The sequence below is a fragment of the Bubalus bubalis genome, chromosome 12 (genome assembly GCF_019923935.1).
Source record: "Bubalus bubalis isolate 160015118507 breed Murrah chromosome 12, NDDB_SH_1, whole genome shotgun sequence".
In the NCBI taxonomy this organism is placed as follows: domain Eukaryota; kingdom Metazoa; phylum Chordata; class Mammalia; order Artiodactyla; family Bovidae; genus Bubalus; species Bubalus bubalis.
The window spans coordinates 6707582-6723250 of NC_059168.1; the positions used below are offsets into that span (position 1 = coordinate 6707582).

At 43.6% G+C, this 15669-nt stretch overlaps 1 protein-coding gene across 1 annotated transcript in view; it reads left to right on the forward strand.

Moving 5' to 3' along the window:
• Window positions 1-737: 737 nt before the first annotated feature.
• The window catches only part of IL1R1 (interleukin 1 receptor type 1), a 131301-nt gene continuing 116369 nt past the window's right edge, over window positions 738-15669 (forward strand). The window contains exon 1 of the mRNA XM_044925713.2: window positions 738-761. The gene's annotated coding sequence lies outside the window, so the exon portion shown is untranslated. The remainder of the gene's footprint in view (window positions 762-15669) is intronic.

Sequence of the window (15669 nt, forward strand, 5' to 3'; positions counted from 1 at the left end):
GTGCATGGGATGCTCACTGTGGTGGCTTCTCCTGTTGCCAAGCACAGGCTCTAGGCACTTGGGCTCAGTAGTTGCAGGACGTAGGCTCGGAGGTTGTGGTGCAAGGGCTGAGTTGTTCCACAGCGCATGGAGTCTTCCCGGATCAGGGACTGAACCCACGTCCCCTGCCTTGGCAGGCAGATTATTATCCACTGTGCCACCAGGAAAGTCCCCAATGCTGAGAAGTCCTTCTGTTGAGGATTATGACAATAATCCTCTTTTGTTTTTTCATTTTTATCTCTGAACTATCAAAGATGTATTGAGTTTGCCAGAAAGTTCAAGGTTTTCTGCTAAAAGCCTATGGAAAACTCAAAATAACTTTTTGGCCAACCCAGTATTTGTTGTAAAGAGTGAGATTAAAAGTTGGGTTTGAATCCTGGTCTGTCTGACCCACCAGCCACCCTTGCCTCCCTGCTCTAGTCCGCGGACAGAGAGCTGTGCTGTTTCTCTCCTCTGCCGGCTGTGTGTTCGCACAGAAGTAACCCCAGGGCCACATCTACACACACACTCCCTTCCTCCCTCCCTCCCTCCCTCACTCCAGGGCTTTACATGTCAGGACAAGACCAGGATTTGTCATCCAGCCCCCAGTGAGCCGAGAAACACTGCCAAAGAACTGCTGGAAGGCTGTTTTCACAGCACGGGGACCACAGAGCTGCCTTCCGGCCAGTCCTGAGCTTGAGCCAAACAGGTGGATTGCTCTGTTGGAAACACCTCCTGGGGTGGTGAGTATAATACTTCTTCTCTCCTTGGGTCCTGGGGTATCATGATACCTTTTCCCTCTCGTTGCTTTTTTCTAAATGTTCCTGTTTGATCCAGGCAAGGTCTGATGGGTCTTAAGAATGCATGAATATCAAGCACTTGGAGAACTTAATAAAAGGCAGATTTCTGAGGTCCCATTCCTGGTGCGGCAGGTCTGGGTCCAGAGTGCAGAGACTACGTTTATTCATTGCTGTGGTTCCCAAACCCTGCCTCCACTAATTCTTTTGTTGAAATCCTAGGTCCCAAAGATGCTGGTATTATTAGGTGGGGACTCAGGGAACCCTAAGATGCAGCCTTCGTGAGTAGGGTCAGCGCTTACAGGAAAGAGTCCCCACCGAGCTCTCTGGCCTCTTCTACAGAATTTTGAGAAATGGCTTAAAATACTGAACATATGAAGGCCTTGGAGTCCTTTCTTGGATGTCATGTGGATAAAATGTCACTTTGCAATAACCAAGGTCTGGCCTCCTCTTGTCTTTCCAAGAGAGGAGACAACAGGGTTCTCTTTTTTTTAAAAAAATTTCTTTTTAATTGGAAGATAATTGCCTTATAATATTGTCTTGGCTTCTGCCATATATCAACATGAATCAGCCATAGGTATACATATATCCCCTCCCTCTTGAAATTCCCTCCTGCCTCATCCCACCCCTCTAGATCATCACAGAGCACCAAGTCTGAGCTCCCTGAGTAGTACAGCAAATTCCCACAGGCTGTTTATTTCACATATGGTAACGTAGATGTTTCTACGCCACTCTCTCCTTTTGTCCCCTGCCTCCTTCCCTCTCCATGTCTACAAGTCTGTTCTCTAGTCTGCGTCTCCATTGCTGCCCTGCAAACAGGTTCATCAGTGCCATTCTTATAGATTCCGTATATATGCGTTAATATGCAATGTTTTTCTGACTTACTTCACTCTGTATAATAAGCTCTAGGTTCATCCACCTCATTAGAACTGAGCAGTGCTCTCTTTTAAAAGTCACTGTTCATGATCAGCAAATCTCTAAGCTCAAAGAAAAGAGGCAAAAACAACCCTACTTATGGGTAAAAAGCATCTTTCCTTACATGGTTTCATCTGCCCTTTCTCAGAAGCCCCGGAAATTGACATCAGCAATGACCCTATTTTACGATAGAGGTTGGAGGAGCAAGCAGGTCGAGTGACTTATTCTCGAGGTTAAACAGCTCCTAAGTAGCTCAATCTGTTCTAAACCTGGTTGCAGTTGTGTTCATTGCGCAGTCATGTCTGACTCTTTGTGACCCTATGGACTGTGGCCCACCAGGCTCCTCTCTCCTTGGGATTCTTCAGGCTAGAATACCGGAGTGGGTAGCTATTCCATTCTCCAGGGGCTCTTCCCTACCCAGGAATCAAACCCAGGTCTCCTGCATTGCAGGCAAATTCTTTACTGTCTGAACCAGCAGGGAAGCCCCTTTAAACCTGGCTGTACCCTCTTTAGATCCATGTTCTTTTCACTTTATCAGTGATGAACAGCACATGGTCTGCAGCTTTGCAATTTAATTTCAGATTTAGTTCTTAGATTTAGTTTTGATGCTTCTCAAAGGAGTTGGAAGGTTATTGCTAGCTGTCTCAGTTATCTATTGCTTTGTCATCACGCCCACCCCTCTCCACACATCTACCCTGAAATCCAGAGACACAACTACCATGTTATCTTCTCTTGTGATTCTGAGAGTTGGCTGGGATCAGGTGGGAAGTTCTCCTGCTCCGTGTGGTGTCAGCTGGGCTGGCAGGGGTCCATACGGTCTTTGCCCATGGCTGCCATCTTGGTGAGGGCAGTTGGAGGGTGGACTCACTTGGCAGGCTGAGATGGCGAAGCCCATCCCTTGTGCCATCATCTCAGAGTCTCCACACGGTCTTTTAAAGAAAGTCGTTTATTTTTAGTTTTGGCCGTGCTGGGTCTTTGCTGCTGCCTGGGCTCTTCTCTCGTTGCAGCGAGCAGGGGCTGCTCTCTAGCTGCAGCGTGCAGGCTTCCCATTGCGGCGACTTCACTTGTTGCAGAGCACAGGCTCCGGGGCTCATGGGCCTCAGGACTTGGGGCGCGTGGACTCAGTAGTTGGAGCCCGTGGGCTTAGTGGCCCCGAAGTATGTGGGATTTTCTCCATCCGGGAATCGAACCTGTGTCTCCTGTATTGGCAGGCGGATTCTTCACCACTGAGCGCCAGGGATGCCTTTCACATGGTCTTTGCTTGTGTCCTCTCCATCAGGGTGGCCTGTTTCTTGCACACGAATTCAGAACTCTCCAGATTGTAGGAGTGGAAGCTGCTGGACGTTTGTGAGGTGCTGGTCCAGAGCTGGCACGACACTGCTTTCTCTGCCCCTGAGGGGTAATGTGCTCATGCCAGGGTCAAAAGGAAGGGAAACAGACCACCCTCTCAAAGGGGAGAGTGACAGAGAATCTGCAGCCTTGTTTAATCCAGGCAGTGTCTGACAAGAAGGGCCCATTTTTTCCTGGACATTCTGCCAAGTAAAAAGGTGGGACTAGTTTTCACCATGGCACTCAGACAAGTAAAGCAACATAGGAAGAGATTTGTCATGTGAAACATGGCCAGCTCCAGATGGTGGAATTTTTGATGGTTTTCGTTTTCTTCTTTCTAAACATTTCTGCATCTCGTGAATTTTTTCAGTGCATTTCCACATATCATTTCTGTAATCAGTGTGTGCATGTGTGAGTGCTTAGTCATGTCATTCATGTCTGACTCTTTGAGACCCCATCAACTCTAGCCTGCCAGTCTCCTCAGTCCATGGAATTTTCCAGGCAAGAATGCTAGAATGGGTTGCCATTCTCTTTCCTAGAGGATCCTCTCAACCCAAGGATTGAACCCATGTCTTCTGCATCATAGGTGGATTATTTACCCAGTACTGAGCTGCTGCGGAAGCCTTTCTATTATCAGAAAACAGTGCAATTTGCCATTATATATATGTTGTTATTTACTCACTCAGTCGTGTCTGACTCCTTGTGGCCCCATGGACAGTAGTCCGCCAGGCTCCTCTCTCCATGGGATTTCCCAGGCAAGAATACTGGAGCGGGCAGCCATATGCATATCTATATGTGTGAATATCTGTTCACAATATGCATATCCTTCATACATTTTAAAATTTAAAGTTATTTATTTTTAATTGAAGGATACTTGATTTACAATATTGCGTTGGTTTCTGCCACGCACCAACATGAATCAGTCATAGGTATACATGCGTCCCCTCCCTTTTGAACCTCCCTCTGACCTCCCTCCCCATCCTACCCCTTTGGGTTGTTGTAGAGCCCTGGTTTGGGTTCTGTGCATCACACGGCCAATTCCCGTTGGCTCTGTTTTGTGTATGGTGGTGTATGTTCCTGCTCTTCCCTCCCCATGCACGCCACTCTTTCCTTCCCCCTCCCCCCAGGTCCACGGTCTGTCTTCTATGTCTGTCTCGATTGCTGCCCTGTGAATAGATTCATCAGCACCATCTTTCTAGACTCCATATATATGCATTACGATACCTGTTTTTTTCTTTTTGACTTACTTCACTCTGCATAATAGGCTCTAGTTTCATCTACTTCATTAGAACTGACTCAAATGCTTCATACATTTTTTACTTCTTTTTTATTTGGACCTTGGCAAAGTCAGTGATCAACCTGGATTACCTTGCACTCTCCTTATCCAGTCATGTGACCTTGCATGATGTCGCAACCTCCCCAGGACTTGCAAGTAAAACACGCTGGTGATGGTGGGAATTTGACTGGGTGACCTGTAATGACCCTGTCAGCTGACAGCTTCAAATCTTGATCCCATCCAATCTAAGCAGAAGCTTCTTTACTAAATCTTCCCTGTTGATCAGTTACACAAGTAAATATGTATTCGTTCAACAAACAAGTATGGTGGGCAAGTCTTGACAATGGCTCTGCCCTAGGCGGGTTGGCGCTGAGCGGTTCCTGGTACAGGAGTCCTACCCTCAGGAGCCTGTGAGCTCATGGGGGTGGATACAGTGGTGCGCAGAATTATAACAAATGTTGAAAACATACTGATAAAGGGGGATGAAAATTTTAATGCTGCAAAAATGCAGAGGTGAGCCCCATAAGCTTGAAAAGAAAGCATAAATTCTTCATTCCAGGGAGACTAGATTTCTCTTATTTTTATAATTTCTTTTATTGAAACATGACATTGTAAATCAAATATACTTCAGTAAAAATTTTAAAAATGTATTCTAATTTGCAGATGAGATGCTATTGGATTCTAGTGGGTCACAAGACGGTTCCGTTCAGTTCAGTTCAGTTCAGTCGCTCAGTCGTGTCTGACTGTTTGTGACCACATGAATTGCAGCACGCCAGGCCTCCCTGTCCATCACCAACTCTCGGAATTCACTCAGACTCACGTCCATCGAGTCAGTGATGCCATCCAGCCATCTCATCCTCTGTCGTCCCCTTCTCCTCTTGCCCCCAATCCCTCCCAGCATCAGAGTCTTTTCCAATGAGTCAACTCTTCCCATGAGGTGGCCAAAGTACTGGAGTTTCAGCTTCAGCATCATTCCCTCCAAAGAAATCCCAGGGCTGATCTCCTTCAGAATGGACTGGTTGAATCTCCTTGCAGTCCAAGGGACTCTCAAGAGTCTTCTCCAACACCACAGTTCAAAAGTATCAATTCTTCGGCACTCAGCCTTCTTCACAGTCCAACTCTCACATCCATACATGACCACAGGAAAAACCATAGCCCGGACTAGATGGACCTTTGTTGGCAAAGTAATGTCTCTGCTTTTGAATATGCTATCTAGGTTGGTCATAACTTTCCTTCCAAGGAGTAAGCGTCTTTTAATTTCATGGCTGCCCTCACCATCTGCAGTTATTTTGGAGCCCCCAAAAATAAAGTCTGACAGTGTTTCCACTGTTTCCCCATCTATTTGCCATGAAGTGATGGGACCAGATGCCATGATCTTTGTTTTCTGAATGTTGAGCTTTAAGCCAACTTTTTCACTCTCCTCTTTCACTTTCATCAAGAGGCTTTTTAGTTCCTCTTCACTTTCTGCCATAAGGGTGGTGTCATCTGCACATCTGAGGTTATTGATATTTCTCCCAGTAATCTTGATTCCAGCTCGTGTTTCTTCCAGTCCAGCGTTTCTCATGATGTACTCTGCATATAAGTTAAATAAGCAGGGTGATAATATACAGCCTTGACGTACTCCTTTTCCTATTTGGAACCAGTCTGTTGTTCCATGTCCAGTTCTAACTGTTGCTTCCTGACCTGCATACAGATTTCTCAAGAGGCAGGTCAGGTGGTCTGGTATTCCCATCTCTTGAAGAATTTTCCACAGTTGATTGTGATCCACACAGTCAAAGGCTTTGACATAGTCAATAAAGCAGAAATAGATGTTTTTCTGGAACTCTCTTGCTTTTTCCATGATCCAGAGGATGTTGGCAATTTGATCTCTGGTTCCTCTGCCTTTTCTAAATCCAGCTTGAACATGAGGAAGTTCACGGTTCACATATTGCTGAAGCCTGGCTTGGAGAATTTTGAGCATTACTTTACTAGCATGTGAGATGAGTGCAATTGTGTGGTAGTTTGAGGATTCTTTGGCATTACCTTTCTTTGGGATTGGAATGAAAACTGACCTTTTCCAGTCCTGTGGCCACTGCTGAGTTTTCCAAATTTGCTGGCATATTGAGTGCAGCACTTTCACAGCATCATCTTTCAGGATTTGAAATAGCTCAACTGGAATTCCATCACCTCCACTAGCTTTGTTCGTAGAGATGCTTTCTAAGGCCCACTTGACTTCACATTCCAGGATGTCTGGCTCTAGATGAGTGATCACACCATCGTGGTTATCTGGGTCATGAAGATCTTTTTTGTACAGTTCTTCTGTGTATTCTTGCCACCTCTTCTTAATATCTTCTACTTCTGTTAGGTCCATACCATTTCTGTCCTTTATCGAGCCCATCTTTGCATGAAATGTTCCCTTGGTATCTCTAATTTTCTTGAGGAGATCTCTAGTCTTTCCCATTCTGTTGTTTTCCTCTATTTCTTTGCATTGATCCCTGAGGAAGGCTTTCTTATCTCTTCTTGCTATTCTTTGGAACTCTGCATTCAGATGCTTATATCTTTCCTTTTCTCCTTTGCTTTTTGCTTCTCTTCTTTTCACAGCTATTTGTAAGGCCTCCCCAGACAGCCATTTTGCTTTTTTGCATTTCTTTTCCATGGGGAGGGTCTTGATTCCTGTCCTCTGTACAATGTCACGAACCTCATTCCATAGTTCATCAGGCACTCTATCTATCAGATCTAGGCCCTTAAATCTATTTCTCACTTCCACTGTATAATCATAAGGGATTTTATTCACAAGAGAACCCCACAAGAAAGAATAAAAAACTTATTCTATTGATGTATAGCTGATTTACCATGTTGTGTTAATTTTGGCTCTACAGCAAAGTGATACAGTTATACATATAAACACATTCTTGTTCATATTCTTTTATATTATCATTTATTACAGGATATGGAATATAATTCCCTGTTGTATACAGAAGGACGTTGTTGTTTATCCATCCTATATATGTTTGCATCTGCTAATCCCTAACTAATCTGCTAATCCCAATCCATCTCTCTCTGGCTCCCGTCCTCCTCGGCAACAAGTCTGAAAAGGAGACAAGATTTCTACTTGTAGGGAGCTCATCATCTGATATTTGTGTGTGTGTGTGTGTGTGTGTGTGTGTATAGGTATAGATAGATAGTTTCTAACTCCTTGACTTCAGGACACCATTAAAAAACATAAACATACATACAGCACATGTAACTGGTTTGCAGAAATCACAGCACTCTAGGGTCATAGCTGCCTGTGAAAAGGAGAATGTAAAACACACATTAAACAAGGATAACTCACTGCTGAACAGTCTAATTTGCCTGCCTTTCCCTCTCAGCAACGTTTTCAGGGAACACTGACACTGTGTTCCCTGAGAAGGTCGCTAAGGAAGGAGAAGCCAGGGTTTGTTGTCCTTGTTTATAAACTTAGTTCTTGTCCTCCCCTCTCTTTCATATCTCATCCTTTTTTTTCCTCTTGTCCTGATGGTCTGGTGCTTCTGGCTTCTGCGAGGTCAGTAGCTCAGTGTGAGTTGATCCCTTGCCCCCAGCCCCACAAACACCCTGAACATTGCAGTCCCCCTGAGCCTGCCTGGAAGCTGCTGACAGCCAGTGTGGTGGGGGCTGCAAGGGAGCCTTGGGCTGGGGAGCAGTATCACCATTGTATCCCCAGTGTGTTCCTTCTAAGTGTCTGACTCCAGTCTCATCCTCAGCTTCCCTGTTCAGCTGGGTTCTATTCAGGTTGTGGGAAGCCTTAGGGCTCTTTTCTGTTTGGCTACAGCCTGTGGAGACAGCCAAGGAACTGTCATTTACTTGTTTGTGTTTGTAGCTTCTTTTCCATCCAGCATGCCAAACTGCTTTGGAACCAAAGGAATAAGAATAAGTGGGCGTTTTCTAATGAAGCAGTCCTTTCTTTTCCTGTTGCTATTTCCTGTTTCTTTTCCTGTTTCCATGCCAAGGAGGGGCTTGGCTGTTAACCAGACATGTGGGCATAAACCCCCCTTTACCTGCAGTTTTCCTGTGTCTTCCCAAGTGAATTTAGTCAATAGGGTCTAGAGTTTTTGACTTGAACCCTGTTAGGACTCAGTACACGCAGCTGTCATAACTATAGGAAGATGCCAACAGACTCAGAGACTGTAAAGTTCCTTTTATAGAGGATGAGATGGAAATTAAATGAGAAACTTCTATAACACAGGAACGAACGCAGGTGTGCATGCTGTCACTTCAGTCCTGTCCAACTCTTTGCAACACCATGGACTGTAGCCCTTCAGGCTCCTCAGTGTGGGTTTCTCCGGGCAGGAATACTGGCATGGGGTGCCATGCACAGGCTCTAGGGCACATGGGCTTCAGTAGTTGCAGCTGGAGGGCTCGGTAGGTTCAGCTCCCAGGCTCTTGAGCACAGGTTCAATAGTTGTGGTGCATGGGCTTAGTTCACCCAAGGCATGTGTGATCTTCCTGAATCAGGGATCAAACCTGTGTCTCCTGCATTGATAGGCAGATTTTTTACCACCAAGCCACCATGGAAGCCCAAGACTTTAACTTAAAGATCTTCTGGAGAAGCCTACCTGGAGTCATTTATTTACATTTCAAGCAGCAAAGGGTGGCACCATTGACTTTCAGAAGATCGATCTATGGGCACTACGGACCGTGTAGGACAGCGGTTCCCAACCACATCAGCCATGATCTGTGCCATGAAGGGATTTATCCGGTATGTTTGAAATTCAGTATGATCCACAGTTGTCTCTCATGTCCATGGGGGATTGGTTCTAGGACCTGCCATGGATGCCAAAATTCAAGGCTGGCCAAGACCCAGGGTCAGCCCTACATATCCGTGGTCACTCATCTGTGAACCCAATCAACTGCTGATTGCATAGTATTGTATGTACAATCGACTCTTGAACAACGTGAGTTTGCACTGTGCCAGTCCACTAAACACATGGAAGTCTTTCAGTAAATACTACATGGTCTGCAGTTGATTGAATCCATGGATACTGAACCCTGGATATGGAGAGCTGACTATGGGATGAATATCCATGGTCCATGACTGGGTCCTAGAGCCAGACTCCACCTACACTGAGGGATGACTATGCTTATTAAAAAAAAAAGATCCATGTAGGGGACTTCCCTGGTGGTCCAGTGGTTAAGGATCTTCCTTGCAATGCAGGGGATGCATTCAGTGCCTCGTTGGGGAACTAAGATCCCACATACCGTGGAGTAACTAAGCCCATACCCCACAACTAGAGTCCATGTGCTCCAGCAAGGAGCCCACATGCCACAGCTAAAACCTGATGCAGCCCAAAAATAAAGATCCATGTACAGTGGACCCAACCAGTTCAAACTCTTGCTCTTTAAGGATCAAATGTCACTGATGTTAAATTACTTCAAGTTATGTTAAATTACTTCACGGATAGTGTAAGAACCTTATAACACTTTCATTTCTATACCCGCCGACCTTTGTTCAATTAATATTAGTGTCACACGTTTTTTTCCCTTGTGATAAGCCTCACAATGTATTATTTTGGCTTCAAGCAATTATCTTTTAAAGAGATTTAAATAATAAAAAGCAATCTTGGGTAAATACTCATGGAGTGGCCATTTCTTCTGCTTTACAGTCCTTTGCCTAGTTTCAGGATTTTATGCAGCATAACTTTCCTTTTGCCTGGGGCACTTCTTTTAACATTTCATGTTCTGTAGGTCAGCTGGTAATGAATTCTTTCAGTTCCTTTATGTCTGAAAACAACCATTTCTTCTTCATTTTTGAAAGATATCTTTCCTGGATAAAGAATTTTAGGTTGACAGTTATTTCTTTAGTGCTTTAAAGATATTGATCTAATGTGTTTTACCTTGCATTGTCTCTGAAATTTGACACCCTTATATTTGTTTCTCTGTTCTCTACTGGCTTTTGAATTTTCCACTTTATCACAGATTTTAAGCAACTTAATTATGATATGCCTTGGTTTCATCTTTTTCATGTTTCTTGTGCTAGGGGTTTGTTGCAGTTCTGATCAGTGAATTTGCAGTTTTTATTATACTTGGGAACTTTGGGGCCATTATTTCTTCAAATATGTTTTCTATCACCACCCTACCACCTCTTCCCCCTGCCCTCCCACTATGGGGACTACAATTACAGGTGTATTTGGTGCTTTAAGTTTTTCCACAATTCATCAATGCTCTGTTCATTTTGTAAAATTTATTTTTAATTGGAGGATAATCACTTTACAGTATTGTGTTGGCTTCTGCCATACACCAATGAGAACCAGCTCTAAGTAGACATATGTCACCTCCCTCTTGAACTTCCCACCTCCCCCCGCCCCATCCCACCCCTCTAGGTTGGCACGGAGCCCCAGGTTGAGCTCCCTGTTATACAACAACTTCCCGTTAGCTATCTGTTTTACATATGGTAATGTACGTGTTTCAGTGCTACTCTCTTATTTTAAAAAAATTTTATTTATTTTAATTGGAGGATAATTACTTTACAATATTGTAGTGGTTTTGCCATATACTGACATGAATCAGCCATGGGTATACATGTGTTCCCCATCCTGAACCCCTTCCCACCTCCCTCCCCATCCCATCCCTCAGGGTCATCCCAGTGCACCAGCCCTGAGCACCCTGTTTCATGCATAGAACCTGGACTGGCGATCTGTTTCACATATGATAATATACGTGTGTCAATGCCATTCTCTCAAATCATCCCATCCTCTCCCTCTCCCACAGAGTCCAAAAGACTGTTCTATACATCTGTGTCTCTTTTGTTGTCTCGCATATAGGATCGTCATTACCATCTTTCTAAATTCCATATATATGCATTAGTATACTGTATTGGTGTTTTTCTTTCTGACTTACTTCACTCTGTATAATAGTTTTACTCTCTCAATTCATCCTACCCTTTCCTTCCCAAAAGAAAAGGTTAGTAAACTTTAAGACACAGCAATAAAAACTATCCAAAATAAAACAGGGACAAAAAGATGGATTAAAATGATGGATTAAAATAGCATATGCTCTCATTTTAATCCATCTTTTTGTCCCTGTTTCATTTTGAATAGTTTCTATTGCTGTGTCTTACAGTTTGCTAGTCTTTTCTTTTGTAATGTTGAATCTGCCCTTAATCACATCCATTAGAAAAAATCTCAACAAACAGTAGTTTTAAATCTCATTAAGTGTGACTTGAATCTTTTAAAAAATGTATTTTATGTCTCTGCTCAAGATGTTTGCTCTCTATCATCTTGAACATACACAGAACTACAGTCATATTAACTTTTAATGTTCTTGGTTTTTAATTCTGTAATCTGTGTTATTTTGTGGTCGGTTTTGATTGATTTTTTTTCTTATCATAAGTTATATTCTCTGCTTCTTTGCATGTCTGGTCATTTTTGACTGGATGGTAGACACTGTGAATTTTACGTTGGCAATTAGGCCTGATAGACACATACAGAATACTATACCAAACAACAGCAAAATATGCATTCTTCTCAACAGCACATGAAACTTTTTCCAGAATAGACCACATGTTTTGCTTGGTCGCTCACCTGGGTCTGACTATTTGCGACCCCATGGACTGTAGCCCGCCAGGCTCCTCTGTCCATGGGATTTCCCAGGCAAGAGTACTAGAGTGGGTTGCCATTTCCTTCTCTAGGGGATCTTCCCAACGCAGGGGTCAAACCCACATCTCTTGCATTGACAGGTGTATTCTTTACTGCTAGTGCCACCTGGAAAGAAAAATAGTTAATATACCAATCATTTAATGAACTTTTCATAAAAGGAACACTTGACAATTCATCCTATGAAGCCAATATTACCCTGATACTAAAACTAGAAAAAGGCTTGATAAGAAAAATAAAATAAAAGCCAGTATCCCTTATAAGAAATACCAGAAAATACCAGAAAGATATAGAAATGGCCAATAATAAGCACATAAAAATGACAACATTATTAGTCATTAGGGAATATAAATCAAAATATGGTAAGATATCACCTCACATCCTCTAGGATCACTAAAATAAAAAACACAGGTAATAATAAATGCTGATGAGGATGTGGAGAAACTGGAAAACTCATTCATTGTTAGCAGAAATCTAAAACGGTGCAGCCACTTTGTAAAATAGTTTCACAGTTCTTCAAAATGTTCGGCCTACAATTATCATATGACCCAGCAATTCCACTCTCAGATATATACCCAGTAAAATGAACAACACAAAAACCTGTACACCAGCGTTCGAGCAACATTATTCATGATAGCTAAGAAGTGGAAACAACCCAATATCTGTGGACTGATGAATGGACAGACAAGGTATAGTATATCCACACAATGGAGTACTGTTTGACCACTAACAGGAACAGAGTGCCATCAACACATACTATAGCATGGATGAACTTTGAAATCCTTACGCTAAGTAGAAGTTGGCTACAAAAGGCTGTATGTTGCATGGAATTTATGTGGAATTTCTGCATAAGCAAATCCATAGAAACAGAAAGTAGTTTAGTGTTTGCCAGGGCTAGGGGAAGGAGGGAAGCAGTGTGATGATTAACGTGCATGATGTTTCTTTTTGGGGTGATGAAAATGATCTGAAATTAGCAATGATGGATAGCCAATTATATGCATACACTAAAACTCACCAAATTGTACATTTTTAAAAGGAAAAATTTGATGTTGTGTGAGTTATATCTCATGGCCGCTGAGCGGCACTGGAGTGACTGTGAGGAGATACCCTATGTCCAAAAGCAAAGGAGAAGCCCCAGAAAGATGGTAGGAGGGGCGAAATCATGTTTAGAATCAAAACCCATACCCACCAGAGATGGTCAGAAGGCTTAAACAAAGCTTGTATGCACCAGGACCTAGAGACCCCACAGAGACTGAGATAGAACTGTGTTTGAGTGTTTCCTGTGGAGGTACGGGTCAGCAGTGGACTGCCACAGGGGTGGGGACTCTGGGTGCAGCAGACTTGGGTATGGCATATGCCCTGTTGGAGGAGGTCACCATTAACCCCGCCATAGAACTGCCAGAACTTACACAGGACTGGAAAACAGACTCTTAGCGGGCACAAACAGAACCCTGAGCACACCAGGACCCTGGAGAAAGGAGCAGTGACCCCACAAGAGACAGACCCAGACTTGCCCAGGACTGTCCAGGAGTCTCCGGTGGAGGCATGGGCCAGTGGTGGCCTGCTACAGGGTTGGGGGCACTGAGTGTAGCAGAGCATGCATGGGACCTTTTGAAGGAGGTCACCATTATCTTCATTACCTCCACCATAGTTTGGCCCCAGGAAAATAGCAGGGAGGGAACACAGTTCTGTTCCGTCGCTCAGGCGTGTCCGACTCTTTGTGACCCCATGAATCACAGCATGCCAGGCATCCCTGTCCATCACCAACTCCCGGACTTCACTCAAACTCACGTCCATCAAGTTGGTGATGCGATCCAGCCATCTCATCCTCTGTCGTCCCCTTCTCCTCCTGCCCCCAATCCCTCCCAGCATCAGAGTCTTTTCCAATGAGTCAACTCTTTGCATGAGGTGGCCAAAGTACTGGAGTTTCAGCTTTAGCATCATTCCTTCCAAAGAACACCCAGGACTGATCTCCTTTAGGATGGACTGGTTGGATCTCCTTGCAGTCCAAGGGACTCTCAAGAGTCTTCTCCAACACCACAGTTCAAAAGCATCAATTCTTCGGCGCTCAGCTTTCTTCACAGTCCAACTCTCACATCCATATATGACTACTGGAAAAACCATAACCTTGACTAGATGGACCTTTGTTGGCAAAGTAATGTCTGCTTTTGAATATGCTATCTAGGTTGGTCATAACTTTCCTTCCAAGGAGTAAGCATCTTTTAATTTCATGGCTACAATCACCATCTGCAGTGATTTTGGGGTCCAAAAAAATAAAGTCTGACAGTGTTTCCACTGTTTCCCCATCTATTTCCCATGAAGTGATGGGACCAGATGCTGTGGTCTTAGTTTTCTGAATGTTGAGCTTTAAGCCATTTTTTCACTCTCCTCTTCCACTTTCATCAAGAGGCTTTTTAGTTCCTCTTCACTTTCTGCCATAAGGGTGGTGTAATCTGCATATCTGAGGTTATTGATATTTCTCCGGGCAATCTTGATTCCAGCTTTTGCTTCTTCCAGCCCAGCATTTCTCATGATGTACTCTGCATATAAGTTAAATAAGCAGGGTGACAATATACAGCCTTGACATACTCCTTTCCCTATTTGGAACCAGTCTGTTGTTCCATGTCCAGTTCTAACTGTTGCTTCCTGACTTGCATATAGGTTTCTCAACAGGCAGGTCAGGTGGTCTGGTATTCCCATCTCTTGAAGAATTTTCCACAGATTATTGTGATCCACACAGTCAAAGGCTTTAGCACAGTCAATAAAGCAGAAATAGATGCTTTTCTGGAACTCTCTTGCTTTTTCAATGACCCAACAGATGTTGGCAATTTGATCTCTGGTTCTTCTGCCTTTTCTAAAACCAGCTTGAACATCTGGAAGTTCACAGTTCATGTATTGCTGAAGCCTGACTTGGAGAATTTTGAGCATTACTTTACTAGAGTGTGAGATGAGTGCAATTGTGCAGTAGTTTGAGCATTCTTTGGCATTGCCTTTCTTTGGGATTGGAATGAAAACTGACCTTTTCCAGTCCTGTGGCCACTGCTGAGTTTTCCAAATTTGCTAGCATATTGGGTGCAGCACTCTCCCAGCATCATCTTTCAGGATTTGAAATAGCTCAACTGGAATTCCATCACCTCCACTAGCTTTGTTCGTAGTGATGCTTTCTAAGGCCCACTTGACTTCACATTCCAGGATGTCTGGCTCTAGATGAGTGATCACACCATCCTGATTATCTGGGTCATGAAGATCTTTTTTGTACAGTTCGTCTGTGTATTCTTGCCACCTCTTCTTAATGTCTTCTGCTTCTGTTAGGTCCCTACCATTTCTGTCCTTTATTGTGCCCATCTTTGCATGAAATGTTCCCTTGGTATCTCTAATTTTCTTGAAGAGATCTCTAGTGTTTCCCATTCTGTTGTTTTCTTCTATTTCTTTGCATTGATCCCTGAGGAAGGCTTTCTTATCTCTGCTTGCTATTCTTTGGAACTCTGCATTCATATGTTTATATCTTTCCTTTTCTCCTTTGCTTTTCGCTTCTCTTCTTTTCACAGCTGTTTGTAAGGCCTCCTCAGTCAGCCATTTTGCTTTTTTGCATTTCTTTTCCATGGGAATGGTCTTGATCCCTGTCTCCTGTACAATGTCATGAACCTCATTCCATAGTTCATCAGGCACTCTATCTATCAGATCTAGGCCCTTAAATCTATTTCTCATTTCCACTGTATAGTCA